The 15,186-nt window shown below is 40.0% G+C and overlaps 1 protein-coding gene across 1 annotated transcript in view; it reads left to right on the top strand.

Moving 5' to 3' along the window:
• LOC132424038 (cell cycle control protein 50C-like) overlaps positions 1-4,359 on the top strand; it is a 50,558-nt gene extending 46,199 nt beyond the window's left edge. The window contains exon 9 of the mRNA XM_060009855.1: positions 4,290-4,359. The gene's annotated coding sequence lies outside the window, so the exon portion shown is untranslated. The remainder of the gene's footprint in view (positions 1-4,289) is intronic.
• Positions 4,360-15,186: the final 10,827 nt, after the last annotated feature.

Genomic DNA, 15,186 nt, shown 5'->3' on the forward strand with positions numbered 1-15,186 from the left:
GTCCACTAAATTCTTATATATGTAATAAGCCTGTGAACACGGGGGATGGAGATAGAAAGCGTGGGATGGACACATAAAAGTTGAGGCCAATGAACGAGTTGTTTGGAGAAGCTTCTGAGCCTGCATCAATCAGAAATGACCAGCGAAATATAGCTCATGAGCTTCAAGTCCAGGAGTAATAAGTGGTTTGCAGGAAGAACTGTGAAAGCACACCAAAAAAGAAACCCAAACAGGGACTTCCCTGGTGGTACAGTGGTTAAGAATCTGCCCGCCAATTCAGGGGACATGGGTTCGAGCCCTGGTCTGGGATGATCCCACATATCACAGAGCAATGAATCCTGTGCGCCACGACTACTGAGCCTGTGCTCTAGAGTCCACGAGCCACAACTACTGAGCCTGTGCACCACAACTACTGAGCCTGCGCTCTAGAGCCCATGAGCCCCAACTAATGAGCCCACATGCCACAACTACTGAAGCCCACGTGACTAGAGCCCATGCTCCACAGCAAGAGAAGCCACCGGAATGAGAAGCCCATGCACCACAACAAAGAGTAGCCCCCGCTTGACACAACTAGAGAAAGCCCGTGCACAGCAACAAAGACCCAACATAGACAAATAAATAAATAAATAAATTTATTTTTTAAAAAGATTGTTATAAAAAAAAAAGGAAACACACACAAAACCCCAAACCAAAACAAAGAAACAAGAATATGAAAGATGAGCATTTTCCATCATTGATGTTACATTCATATATTTGCCAGATTGTGGTTTTCTTTCTATTTGAATAAATTACTGTAATTGTAACCTGAGACTGAGGTAACAACATAAATGAAAGTGCAGTAGGAGGGATCATAAAATATCTTTCTCATTTGTCCCAAATCCACTTGTGTAACAAAATAAGGTCCTTTCATGTTTACATTTGCTTTATTATTGCTATTTTAGTACTTGTAGCCAGATGTGTACCAATCTGTCTCCTTCACTAGGCTGTGAACTGTTTAAAGGCTCTTATTTGCCTCTGGGGTCTTAGTGTCAAGCACATGGAATGTAGTCTGTAAGTATATATTTTGTTAATTAACTAATTAAAACAGCAGCTCAGGTTAGAGTCACACTCTCCACTGGAAGTTATGTTGTATAAACGAGGGTAACTGAGCAAAACCTCATCTATTTAAAGCAAATGGAGGGGAAGACCGGCAGTAAGGAAGGTTAGGGTCAACAACTGAAAAGCGTGAGGAGGAAGATGACAGTTGGTCATTAGATTTCCCAGAGCTTGAGCATTTTTGTCAGATCACAGAATAGACCCACAATTGAGCTTGGTCTGCTAGTAACCATAGCCACTGTTAAGTACAGGCTTTTCCCTTCCTCTCCTCTATCCAACATCGCTCTTATTCTCAAAAAGAAACTCTGGTAGAACTACTTAAAAGAGCCCATAAAGTCATATGTAGTGAAGTCAGGTAGTGGACGTTAAAGAAATGAGATGAATTCTGTCCTAGTGTTTGGGTTACTAACTTTGCACAGGAAATTAGATTTACATTTTAAATGAGTATATTTGCTGTGTACTAAATTTTCCTAGCCTGTGGTATAGAGTTGAGCTGCTCCTTGTTTTCACAGATTGGAAGGAATTAGTCTCCTGCCTGTAGAACTGAAGGACATAATTAGCATTTCTGAGAGACACTCTAGAAAAATTAAATTCAGTTTGGTTATTGGGCTTGCTTTTTTTTTTAACATCTTTATTGGAGTATAATTGCTTTACAGTGGTGTGTTAGTTTCTGCTTTATAACAAAGTGAATCCGTTATATAGATACATATGTCTCCATATCTCTTCCTTCTTGCGTCTCCCTCCCTCCCACCCTCCCTATCCCACCCCTCTAGGTGGTCACAAAGCACAGAGCTGATCTCCCTGTGCTATGTGGCTGCTTCCCACTAGTTACCTATTTTACATTTGTTAGTGTATATATGTCCATGCCACTCTGTCACTTTGTCACAGCTTACCCATCCCCCTCCCCGTGTCCTCAAGTCCATTCTCTTGTAGGTCTGTGTCTTTATTCCCATCTTGCCCCTAGGTTCTTCATGACCATTGTTTTTTTTTTTTAGATTCCATATATATGTGTTAGCATATGATATTTGTTTTCCTCTTTCTGACTTACTTCACTCTGTATGACAGACTCTAGGTCCAGCCACCTCACTACAAATAACTCAGTTTCGTTTCTTTTTATGGCTGACTAATATTCCATTGTATATATGTGCCACATCTTCTTTATCCATTCATCTGATGATGGACACTTAGGTTGCTTCCATGTCCTGGTTATTGTAAATAGAGCTGCAATGTACATTTTGGTACATGACTCTTTTTGAATTATGGTTTTCTCAGGGTATATGCCCAGTAGTGGAATTGCTGGGTCGTATGGTAGTTCTATTTTTAGTTTTTTATGGGCTTGCTTTTATTTGGATTAACAAAGGCATAGCTTAATTAAGGCTGCCCCAGAGGGCAGTAACCGTCTGAAGAGAAGCTGTGAGTAGTGAAATGGCATACACAGTCTTACGTTCAACTCACCTTAAATTACTCTGGAACAAGACAAGCTAGTAAAATAAAATTAGGAAACGTCTTGCATTTGAAGGAGATTTATGGTTTATGAAATTATTTTACGTATATTAAAATCTCAACAGAGAAAAATCCTAACTGTTGGCAAAGATGTGTAGCAAGCAGATGCCTCATACATTACCTGTGGGAGTGTTAACTGCATCAACTATTTTGAACAATTGTTTGGCAGTATCTACTAAAGCCCAATACATACAAGCTATGACCAAGAAATCCCAATTCTAGGTATATACCCAAAAGAAATGAACATATTTGTTCTCCCATTCATAAAGCCAGAAGCAAACACTATTCAAATACCCATCAACAGGGAAATGTATAAATAAATCATGGTACTTTTATAAAACAGTACTATACAGCAGGGGAAAGGAATTATCCGTAAACTGCACACGGTATGGGTGAACCTCGTCAACATAATGCTGAGTGAAACAAGTCAGGCGTAAAAGAATACATACCATGCGTGTCCTTTTATATAAAGTTCAAGCACAAGCAAAATCTATAGTATTAGAGATCAAGGTAGTGAACACTCTTTTGAAGGGGTGTGAGTGATATTTCTGGGGTATGGTGACATTCTGTTTCTTGTCTTGGCCTGTTTATTATTACATGAGCATGCTCAGTTGGTAAAATTTTATCAAGCTATGCAATTCTAAAATGTGCACTTTTCTCTTTGGTATCCTCTAATAATCTTTGTTTTTAATCTCAATAGATACACAAATCCTAGGAGGTTGTCAAGGAAACTATTATTAGGTCTCTTTTATAACTGAAAAAAAATGAGGTAAAGAGAAGATAAATGACCTTTTTAAAGTACTTAAGTTACTTTTCACATTGTGGATCAGGGCTAAAACAGTGCTTTATTGTATTGAAGGTGAAGAAATGTTGTGCCTTGTCTTAATTGTGTTTTTTTTCCTCTTTGTAGGAAGTAGTGCTTTAGAATCACATGTTACGAATTATGTAGCAACAATTTATACACCCCAATATGCAGGTAGAAAGAATGGAGTAAAGGTATATTTCACTCCTCTTAGTAAAAGTAAAAATAGAGTATACAGAAGTTTACTATTCTAAATTTACCAAAAGAAGTGACCATCTAAAATCATTCACTAGTAAATTTTTATTCTAAACCAAACCAAGTAAACCAAACCAAACAACCAATCACATCTTCAGGTAAAATCTATATTTTGTATACCTAAAGATCTCGTTTTCCATATGAGGAAAACTGAGTAGGAGAGAGCAGAAATATCTTACATGGAATTAACTACCAAGGCTAATACTAATATAAAGCAAAAGAAACGATTTCCTTCACAACTAGTCTTGGTATAAATTAACTTGGACAAATTTTACAATCATACAGTCGTTAAAAGGAGCTAGGGGAGAGAGTGGTAAGGCAATGGCAGGAAAACCAACAATCTAGCCCTGAATGTCCTCACAAGCACTATAATGTTAAAGTAAAACGTTAATTTGAAAATGGAATTATAATTTATAAGCAAGCTCCCAATAGATGAGATTACTCTTCTCCTTTGTTAGTTTTAATCGTTAAAGTTATCACATGACAGAGTTTATGCATTTTATTCTTTAAAATGTTTCTTTTCTTACTGAAAAGCCAATAAATAAGTAAAGTCATCTCAAGATGTTTTTGAAAAAATTTAAACAGCTAAAATCTCACTTTTTAGCACAATAACTATTTTTATATTATCTTGCAGGTGATTAAGTATATTTACATCATGGTAATCTTAAGGTATGTACTTTTTTTCTTTCTAAATGACAAGAGCAATATTATACATGCTCACTGAAATATTTTCAAGTAGTAGATAAAGGAAAGGGAAACGTTCTATTCCTTTTCGCTCTCACTCAGGAGTAAGCACTGTTAACACCTTTTTCCTTGTATACTCATACATACACACCTACTATTTTGTCTTTTGTTGCTACCACTTAACATTTTGTTGTAAACATTTTCCCATGTTTCTGCAAAATTGCTGTTTTAAAGGCTACATAGCATTCCTTTGTGTGGATGTAGTAATCAGGGCTCTTCATTGTAAGTGACAGAAACCCAACTTAAACTAGCTTAATGAAAATAGAGACTTAACGGCCTGTGTAACTGGAATAGACAAGAGTGGAAGAGATGTTAGGAAACAGGGCTCAAATTATGTTTTCAGGAATGTGCCAGCTGAGTCTCTGTCTCTCTTCACCTCTTGTGTCTGTTTGTGTATTGGCCTTACTTGATTTTGCTGCAGCCAGGCTTTCTTCATGTGGCTGGCAACATAGAGCTGTATTTTTCCAGTCCTTGACCATAGATGCAAGAGGATGTCTTCCTAACTAATTCTAAAGGAAAATTCCTAGGAACGGACTTTTATTGGCTCATCCCTAAACCAATCACTGTGGGCTGTGGAGATGGGACAATTTAATTGGTCACTTCAGGTCATGTGCCTACCCTTATGTTTAAGGAAGTGATAGGGAAGAAACATGCTTAGCAGCCAGAAATCATACCCGTCATAGACACTGTATCCTGGGCTTTGAGACTGTTTTCGTATTTTGCCTATGATTGATAACCATGAGAATACCTTCAAGGTTGTTACTCCTACCAGATTTTTTCTTTATGAAAAATTCTTTGGAGTAGAACTTCTGAATCAAAGAGTATCACACAGACATTCCTATGGTTCTTGCTATATGTTGCTTTATTGTTTTCCAAAAGAATTGTGTCAAAGAAACAGCTAATAAAAAATGAGCACCTATTAAAAGTTTTAAGCCATTTATTAACTCAACAAATATTTGTTCAGTTATATGCCAGGCAATAAATCCATCCAACGTGTCACAGAGTTAGGGAGTCAGCAGTGTCTAAATTCAAACCCATCTGAGTGATCTGTCTACATTGTAGCAGGAAGAATACACATGGGGAGACATTAAGTTCTGTTTAGAAGTCACTGTGGATCCTTGTGGGTGGGCAAATTGTCTTGAAATGGATCTATCAATTATCAACTTTCCTAAAATGGTTTCAGCCATTTTGAATTACCCAAATGATTGATTCCTTTTCATTCAAAATTTTATTCAAATTAACTTTACGGATGCAATATAAATTGTAATCTGAGGCATCATCACCCACCAGCTAGCTTTTTCATTTCCCTGAGCTTTGGTTTGCTCATTTCTTTTTTTTTTTTTAAAGAAGATGTTGGGGGTAGGAGTTTAATAATTTATTTATTTATGGCTGTGTTGGGTCTTCATTTCTGTGCGAGGGCTTTCTCTAGTTGTGGCAAGCGGGGGCTACTCTTCATCGCGCTGCGCGGGCCTCTCACTATCTCGCGGCCTCTCTTATTGTGGAGCATAGGCTCCAGACGCGCAGGCTCAGTAGTTGTGGCTCACGGGCCTAGTTGCTCCATGGCATGTGGGAACTTCCCAGACTAGGGCTCGAACCTGTGTCCCCTGCATTAGCAGGCAGACTCTCAACCACTGCGCCACCAGGGAAGCCCCAGGTTTGCTTATTTCTGACTGAATATCTGCCAAGCTCTCTCCTCAGGGCCACTAAGGGGATCAAAGGTGGAGAATGAGGGGTCAAGGAGACTAGGTGCTTAAGGTGTGATGTCACCAATGATGCGTGATGGAGCCAATGAGGTGAATGTGATAGGAAATTTAAAAACTGAAAAAATAAATTTGGGGAGTTCCCTGGTGGTCTAGTGGTTAGGATTCTGGGCTTTCATTACAGAGGCCCGGGTTCAATCCCTGGTCAAGGAACTGAGATTCTGCCAGCTGTGCAGCGTGGCCAAAAAATAAATAAATAAAAAACTAAAAAATCAATTTGTTAAACTGTAAAGTGTGGTATGAATGTAAGATATTATGATCGGGAGAGGTGCTGCAATAGCAGCTCTTTTTTATATGTACATATGGCACAAAATTATAATGGTGGAACATAAAGCTGGGGGTTGAAACTCTGTCATCACCTTTGCAGAAAAATAAGGAAAAAAAAATTTCTGAAATGCCTCTTCCTTTAATTAGAAGCTCTTGTTACGTTGTGAACATTTTATTAAACATGTAGATAGAGTGATGAGTTAATAAAAACAAATGGATGAATTCACATAGAATTGCTAATTTCCCTTCAGATTTGAATTAAATTAATGGGCAAGAATTTATCATGTAAGGCATGAATAACAGGGCATGTGAATTGTGTTCAGGTTTTAGCATTGACTAAACTTTTTTAGGGTTACCGCCATAGATTTTTTTTTTCCCATGACTGAAAGCAAACTTAGAGATATTAGTTCAAATCCCTCATTTTATAGACTATTTTGGTTTCATTGCTTTAGCAGAAACTTTCAATGCACACTTCCATTTGGTTAATACCCATCTATTTCAAAAAGATACGTTGTGGCTATATTTGAAAGGTACTTAATAGGGAAACCATTAGAACTATATGGAGTGGTCCAAATTGTTTAGGAAAATATTTTCATCAGGGAATCATAAGATTTAAAAATAGCTGGCATTTACATTAAAAGGTTCATAAAATGCTTTATAAATGAGGGCCTCAGTAATCTCTGCAATGCATTCACAGTTGTTTGGTTCCATTATAAGTAGTGGTGGGAATGGAAATTCTAGAATCTCACCTCTATTGCTGTTCAATTTCCAACTATAGGTTCAAAGATTTGCATACTTTTAGTATCCATGAGCTGTCTAGAAGCTTCTTTCTGATGTTTGCCACATTATGTACACTATTATCAAATGGTATCAGTTGACTAAAAGCCAAATTCTGGCAGAAAGAAAGATTAATTAAGAGCTTAATTATCACTTTCTGCTAAGTGACATTTTGTTTAACTCATTCTTTATAATTTTGTCACTAGTGTTAGCATATGCAAATATTGGCTAATCTTATTCTCATGGTAAGAAATAGAAGGCTTATGAATTCAGATGGGTCCCAAATAATACCCAAACATATACTGAGTCATGGATAACATCAGAACAAGGTAAAGAAACAATTACAGTCAGATGTTCGAAACAGAAAATTCATGAACTGGCCAATTATCCTGCGTATGATATTAGGTACATTCTTTAGAAGTAAATAAAGCAAGTGACAACTATAATTTCTGTCACCATTTTGACTGAAGTATGGCATGGAGGATCATTTTCTTCTAATTCAAATTTGGTCATTAAATTGTTGTGAAGCCTTGGGCAGTTAACAGCACAATACAGACAGAGCCACATGACATGGTACAAAGTGCACAGGCTTTGGTGTTGGACACAGTCTTAACTTGACCCTCCATTTGTGGTTCCCTCACTTATCTGATCCTTCATCTAACTTTCATTGAGTATCATCTATGTGTCAGGCATCACCTGGGAAGTGGAGCTACAAAGCTACAGAAACGAATCAGACATGATATTTGCCCTCAAGGAACTTATATTTAGTGGCAAGAGACAGGCAACAAATAAATGTATAAAATAGGAAGATTAAAACCTACAAAATGGGAGTCCTATGAGGAGTGAGATGACATATAATATACTTGAAATTGTCTCTAGCCTGTACTAGGCATATAACAAAACAAATTTTGTTGTTCTTCTTCATTCAACTATTTATTAACTCAACAATTTTTTTCAGTGCCAGGTAAGCTTATGGCACTGTTCTGGGTATTGAACAAGAGTCAGGATAGTGCAAGTCCTAGCTCCTATGGTAAACTAGAGAGTTACCATATAAAAGTTGGAGGGAGGGGCTTCCCTGGTGGTGCAGTGGTTGAGAATCCGCCTGCCAATGCAGGGGACACAGGTTCAAATCCTGGTCCGGGAAGACCCCGCATGCCACGGAGCAACTAAGCCTGTGCATCACAACTACTGAGCCTGCTCTCTAGAGCCTGTGAGCCACAACTACTGAGCCTGAGTGCCACAACTACTGAAGCCCGCACACCTAGAGCCTGTGCTTTGCAACGAGAGAAGCCACCGTAATGAGAAGCCCGCACACTGCAACGAGAGAAAGCACGCATGCACCAACGAAGACCCAACACAGACAAAAAATACATAAATAAATTTATTTTAAAAAATAAAACTGGAGGGAGAAGAGCGGAAGGGAATATATCAAGTACATAGATACCTTCTGCATAAGGCAGAATTGGATAAATGTCAATCATCTCTTACAAGTTAGACACAATGTAAGTGGAACAGGGAGACAATATGAACTGGGTAAAAGGATTGCTGCAGTAAATGTGTTGATGAAATTGGCTGTCATTGAAGTGTAGTTCACCATTCAGTAGATGGTACTGAATGATTTTTTTTTTTTTGGCCGCACTGTGCAGCTTGCAGGATCTTAGTTCCCCAACCAGGGATGGAACCTGGGGCCCCGGGAGTGGAAGCGCAGAGTCCTAACCACTGGACCGCCAGGGAAGTCCCCACATGAAATTTTCCAGTAAGGTTCATCACTCAAGTTTCAGAGGAAAGAAGACCATGGGGTGACTCAGAAATCAGTCTGACAAGCATGAGAAAAAATCAAAGGGTCTAGAGGAACAAGAGAAGGCAACATAAAATCCCAGACCCTTGACTCCAAGCTAGTGAACCTTGCTAGAGAGGCCAGGGAAATCAGAAGGAGGTGACTGTCAAGATAGGGAGAGAAGGATAGGGGTCACGGAGGGTGGGGAGAGCATGCTCAGTGCTCAGAGAGGGAGTGGACAATATCAAAGGACAGAAGTTTGTGGTCAGAGAAGGAGAACTCATAATCTTGAGATATAATATACACCCATCTCAACTGGTGGCCCCAAGTAGAGTCATATTAGGGGCCAGTGTGGCAGACATGAGATATACCACACATGTCCTCCTTTCCAGAAAGGACTTGCGATTCAGCTTCAAGAAGTGTGGTTAGCTGACAGCCTCCAGCTATTAGCTCCTTCAAGACCTGCTCTGTGTTGGAGCTGAGGTCACTCTGTTTATGGAGTGGCCCCCCAGCCGATGACTAAGCAAGGCAGTGGTATAAGGAACTGGCCATTCCCATCCAACACGGACTTCTTGAACTGGCCATGGTAGCTCTGTGCTCCCTGTTGGGCTGGCAGAGAAGCACTGCGCTCTGACCACTGCCCTGCTCAATCCTGTTTACTCCCCTTTTCTTTTACAGGTGTCACTCCCTCAGAAAACCTTTTTTACTCCATACTTTATCTCACCATCAGTTTCCAAAAGAACTCACCTATAGAATTTTGAGTCCTGTCACATACATTATCTTATTTTATCCTCAACATTATCTTATTTTATCCTTATAATAACTGAGGTGGAAGAGATAGTACGAACAGCCATGCTTTGCTTTACAAATGGAAAAACGGAAACCCAGGACACTTAAGTAACCTGACCATGTTTACACTGCTAGGTTGTACCAAAGCTGGATTAGAAACTTTCTCCAAACCTTTTCCAAGCTTCATGCTCTTTACCTTGGGCAATGTTAAGAAGAATAATGAGTGGCAACAAAAAGTCCTAAAGGAAGTCACAACTGGGTATCTGCCAAGCTTTGTAGAATTCACATGACGTTGAAAAGTAAAAAACATCATAGTCGAAAAAGCAATCTCACACTTAAAGTAGTACATTTTGATTCAACAAGAGGAGAATTATAAATTATAAAAAATTATTTGTATTCATTTTCAAGGTTCCTTTTGTGTATGTTGAGGACAATTGTAATGTTAATGTGAGTCTTTCAGGTGTTACTTCACCATCAGTGGATCAGACCAGAGTCAAGTAATTTCCACATCCAAGGGAAATAGTACAATCGCCTTCTGAAATCATACTCGCTTTTTTTCAAGTCATAAACAAGGTAATTTACAAACAACTGTTTCTTTGTTGAAACCTGCTGATCATTCTTTTCTCTTTCCTTCTTTTTTCTTTTGAATTTTGAAATAATAAAACACAAAAACAAATTCATGATCATTAAATAAAATTTGAGAAATACAGAAAAGTATACAGATGACAATAAATGTCACCCATAACGCCACTGCTGTTAGTATTTTGGCTTCAGGTCTTTGTAGTCTACCAGTGCATACATATTTGTACCTTCAATCCCTTACCCTGACTCTAACACCACCCCTAGGTCTGGAAGTCATGACTCTACTTCCACCCAGGAAGTTCACCCAAGTCCAGGGTCCCTTATATTGACAGGTGATGCAGTCACTGCGATCCACCTATTACTCCCAACATGAATTAACAGTATGAAACTTCTTAAATCTCTTCTTAGATCTCACAGATTTAGATGCCAAACTTAGTTCCTCTATCTTTTATTTTTGTTGCTAAATCCTTGGGTACTACTACTGTGGTCCTTGATTGAGGGAGAAGCACCTGAAATGTGTCTTGGGTGATTTTTGCCGATGAAGAAAGTATCACCTTTGAGATAATATCCTGATCATGAAGGTCAAGTTCTGAAGCCAGGTTGATCCAGACTGCATTCTTGAAATGAACCTAGACCAGAAGGAACCTCTTGGAAACATCAGGACCAACCAGCTGTGGGGAGCAAGACTTTGAACAAAAGCCATGTCTGGGTCACCCTGTTCGGGGGCGACTCATCGCAGGGAAGAATCCCATTTGCTTGAAGTTCAGTGCTGGGACAGTGGGTTTCTCTCCTAGAAGTTACTCGTGTAGTGGCATGTGACTGGGAGAACTTGGTACTTGCTAAGGTAATACCACATGCTCTTATGTCACACAAGCCTGTGTGTCTGGACAAGATTACAAATGTAGCTAAGCCATAGGAAATAGCTTGCTCTACAATATTTTAAAATTTGAGATGATAAAAAGGAGAGGAATATGAAATCAAAAGTACATTGTAAAAGTAGCTGGTAAAACATAACAGACATCCACAGGTTCAAAAACTCTTCTTGGTGAAAGGAGGCCCAAGCAGCCTTCCTAAAACTGTATTATTTCCCAGGTTGCACTTATCATGTCCTCGGGTCTTTTAAGGGACAGAAGGAGGCTGGCAGCCAACATGTTCCAACCGTTCCCCACTGGAGTTACATGAGTGCCACCTAGTGTCACTTGCTACTGCTGAAGGGGGTTTGGATAGACCATATAGTTCAACTTACCTCATCTGAAGGAACCGAGGCCCTGAGAGCAGAGGTGACTTAAGCAGGCCACATCTGTGGTGATTAGTGGCTAAGCCAAGACTAGGAATCAGATGTCCTGCTTCAGACGGGACACCTGGTAACAACCTCTGGTGTTTGGGAGTCAGGAGTCCTGGGAGATGAACTGTGCTGAAGAATAAGGCATAAAACTTCCAGGGCCTCAGGTGCCCCATGCATTAAACTCCTAAAATAATACTTGCTTGTTCTGAAAGTCTCTGAGACACATGAGTAACAGAGAACAGAATCTGAAAGCTAATATGGGTCCCCACAGGCAGTTAATCTGCTCTTCTCCTCCATGAACACCTGCCACTAATCCAGCGGTACAAGTGATCCAACTGTTTCCTACAAGCAAGTGCTCTGGTCCAAAGTCATCAGCCTTAATTCAGGGTGATGCTTCAGCGGTCACCTTTTATGCTTTTGGCCTTCAGCCTCTACCTTCGTGAACAAAGCAAGTCTGACCCCATCTAAGAGATTGATGCCATTGGAATCACCCAGGCTTTGATTTCCGTAAGTCAGGTGTTCTCCAGTTCTCCAAGTAGAGTTTCTGTTTCAGGATTAATCTCAGCCAGTGGTACTTAATGCTGCCCGCCCATTAGCATCACCCAAGGAACTTTCAGAACACCCCTGTGCTTGGGTCTGACCCTAGACCAGCAGAGTCAGAATCCCTGAGGGTGAATTTCCACATTTTTTTAAAAGCTCCTCAGGTTATTCCAATGCTTGTGAGATTGAAAATCACAGTGATGGACTGAGCTTGCACTGAATAAGAGAGTAGAAGAGGAAAAAGTAGGAAAGGTGGGCGGTAGATAAGGTTATTCCACCCAGGGTCTTGAACAGAACTTAGCGCTCAGTAAACGAGTGCAGAAAGGAATTTGTCCAAAGGGAAATTGTACAATGATACTGCAGGAATTCACAGTCTATTAATGATTTCAGGCTTCTCTTACCGCCCTGCATAGGAAATATCTAAGAAGAACCACCAGTAAACTTAAAAGTAGGAAAAGCAGGTAGACTAGAAAATATAGATCAAGAAGAAAGGTTTCAAAACATGGATACCATTAAAGCATTAGTCACTCTCTGCCATCCTTCTCCCTTCCCGTTTTAAATTTCTTGTTTTCCCATTCAAATCACGTGTAGCGTATTTAGAAACACATGTAACAAAGGGGCCTGCTGTATTCTGAAAGGCTGCCCTCTCACTTCTCTGAGGAAGTGACAACTGAGCTGAGATGTGAAGTAAGAGCAAGGTGTGTACATGTCGGAGGCTGTGTGTTTGGGGTGGGGATTTTTTCAGGCAGAGACAGCATGCACAGAGGCCATGTGTTGAAAGGCTTATTCAAGGAACAGAGAGGAGGTCGGTGTAAGGGGGAGAGGAAGGTGCTATGAAAGGGGACTAGAATGTTCAGGAGGTGCCAAACCAGGCAGGGCCCGTCCGCTCGTTTTCATATATCAATACATACACACCATGTACCACTTTCACATACTCAGTCCACCGCACGTTTTCCTGGCTTGCTTTGACCTACTTTTATCTCACCTTTAGTACCAGTGACTGAATGACCTCCTTAAGAAAGTCTGAAAGTGTTTTTTAAATAAAATTCCAAACTTTTATTCTTATTGCAAATAATACATGCTCAGTGGAAAAAACGTCTAACAATTTATAGCTGTAGAAGGTCAATGTCCCCTTAAGTCGTGCCCAACCTAAACTATCACAGTTAACAATTCCACATGTTCTTTTAGACCTTTCTGTGTACATGTCCAAATATATATCTCACTTTTTTTGAAAAGTGGAATTATATTAGACACACCATTTTGCAACTTGCTTTTCTCCCCACCCTTCTGTTTTATTTAAAAATAAATAAAATGGTTAACACAATTCCTGGGGCATGGAGAAGTGACTTGCTGTTGGACCCAGCTTTTCAAGGCTAGGTAGAACCAGAACATGCACCAACTGAACTCTTCTGTTAGTGGTCATGGGGTGGGAGGGGAACTTTAAGAGGTTTTTGTTTTTTGTTTTTTTTTAAATATTGGGAGTGTTGAGAGAAGGACTGCATTATATTTATTTTTTTAAATTTTTTTTTGCGGTACGTGGGCCTCTCACTGTTGTGGCCTCTCCCGTTGCAGAGCACAGGCTCCAGACGCGCAGGCTCAGCGGCTATGGCTCACGGGCCCAGCCGCTCCGCGGCATGTGGGATCCTCCTGGACCGGGGCAGGAACCCGTGTCCCCTGCATCGGCAGGCAGACTCTCAACCACTGCGCCACCAGGGAAGCCCAAGAGGTTTTTTTAATTGAAAAATTTTCAGCTTTATTGAGGTATAATTGACAAAATGGAAAGATATTTAAAGTGTACATGAAAAAAATAAAGTGTACATGGTGATGACTTGATATACTTATTCATTGTGAAAAGATTCCTCCCGTCTAGTTAATTAACACATCTACAACTTGCTTTTTTTTGCTTAATACATGGTAGACACCTTTCTGTGTCATTATATATAGCTTTACCTCATTCTATTATATTTAACAGCAACATAGTATTTCATCATATAGAGGTACCATCCAATGATGGACAATTAAGTTGACTCCAATTTTTTTTGCCATTAGAAGCCAAACAGTACATCAATGAGCATCCTTGTATATGCTCTTCTTCAATTGTGCAAATATCTCTGTAAGGTAAATTCTACAGAGAATATTTCAAAAGGTACGTATACTTTAGATGTTGATGAGTATTTCCAAATTCTAATCCAAAAACATTTGCACAAATTCACTTCCCATAGTGGCATATGAGAGTGCCCATTGCCAGTCTCTGTCTGCTGATTGGTTACCTCTCATCCTACAGAAAGAACCAGAATCAGAATTTTACAGGATTTGTATCCTTAGACCTAGTCCATTTACTGGGCCACAGCCCTATTTCCAACTGCCTAATATATCCCATTTCCATCAAACCTCTATCTGCAACAGATCCCTCCTGAGGGCTCTGCTCCTGCTGTGGCTACTATCATCAGGACCACATACCCCTTCTTTTGTCTCATATCTGATCAGGAACTCAGTCTCTCATAATCTTTCTCTTCCCACAGTCTTTCTCATTCTTATTACTTTTTTCTAGCTCTATGGCTAATATCCCAGTTTAGGATCTTACTGGCCCCTGGCTGACCTCTCTGTCTCTGATCTCTTCTACCTTCAATCCAACTGTTCATCTTTGTAAAACTGTCCTTGGGTCATAGAGTCCTCTAATATTTGAGAACCTTCAGCTGCTCTCCATTCCCTGCCAGATCCTGGCTGAACTGTCTCTCCCATCACTGGCCTACTCCCTGAACCACCAACATGCCCGGTGCTTTTCTGCATTTGATCTTGTCAGTCCCTCCCTGAAGTTCTTTTCCTTATCTCTGCCTACCTGAAAACTATGTACCCACTGAGCCTAAATATATCTGGGCAAACAGATTTCCAGATGGGGGGGAACACTGGGGTTGCAGATTATGTAGAGCCTCTTAGGACATTGTAAAGACTGTGACTAGGGCTTCCCTGGTGGTGCAGTTGTTAAGAGTCCGCCTGCCGATGCAGGGGA

The sequence above is a fragment of the Delphinus delphis genome, chromosome 4 (assembly GCF_949987515.2).
Source record: "Delphinus delphis chromosome 4, mDelDel1.2, whole genome shotgun sequence".
Lineage (NCBI taxonomy): Eukaryota > Metazoa > Chordata > Mammalia > Artiodactyla > Delphinidae > Delphinus > Delphinus delphis.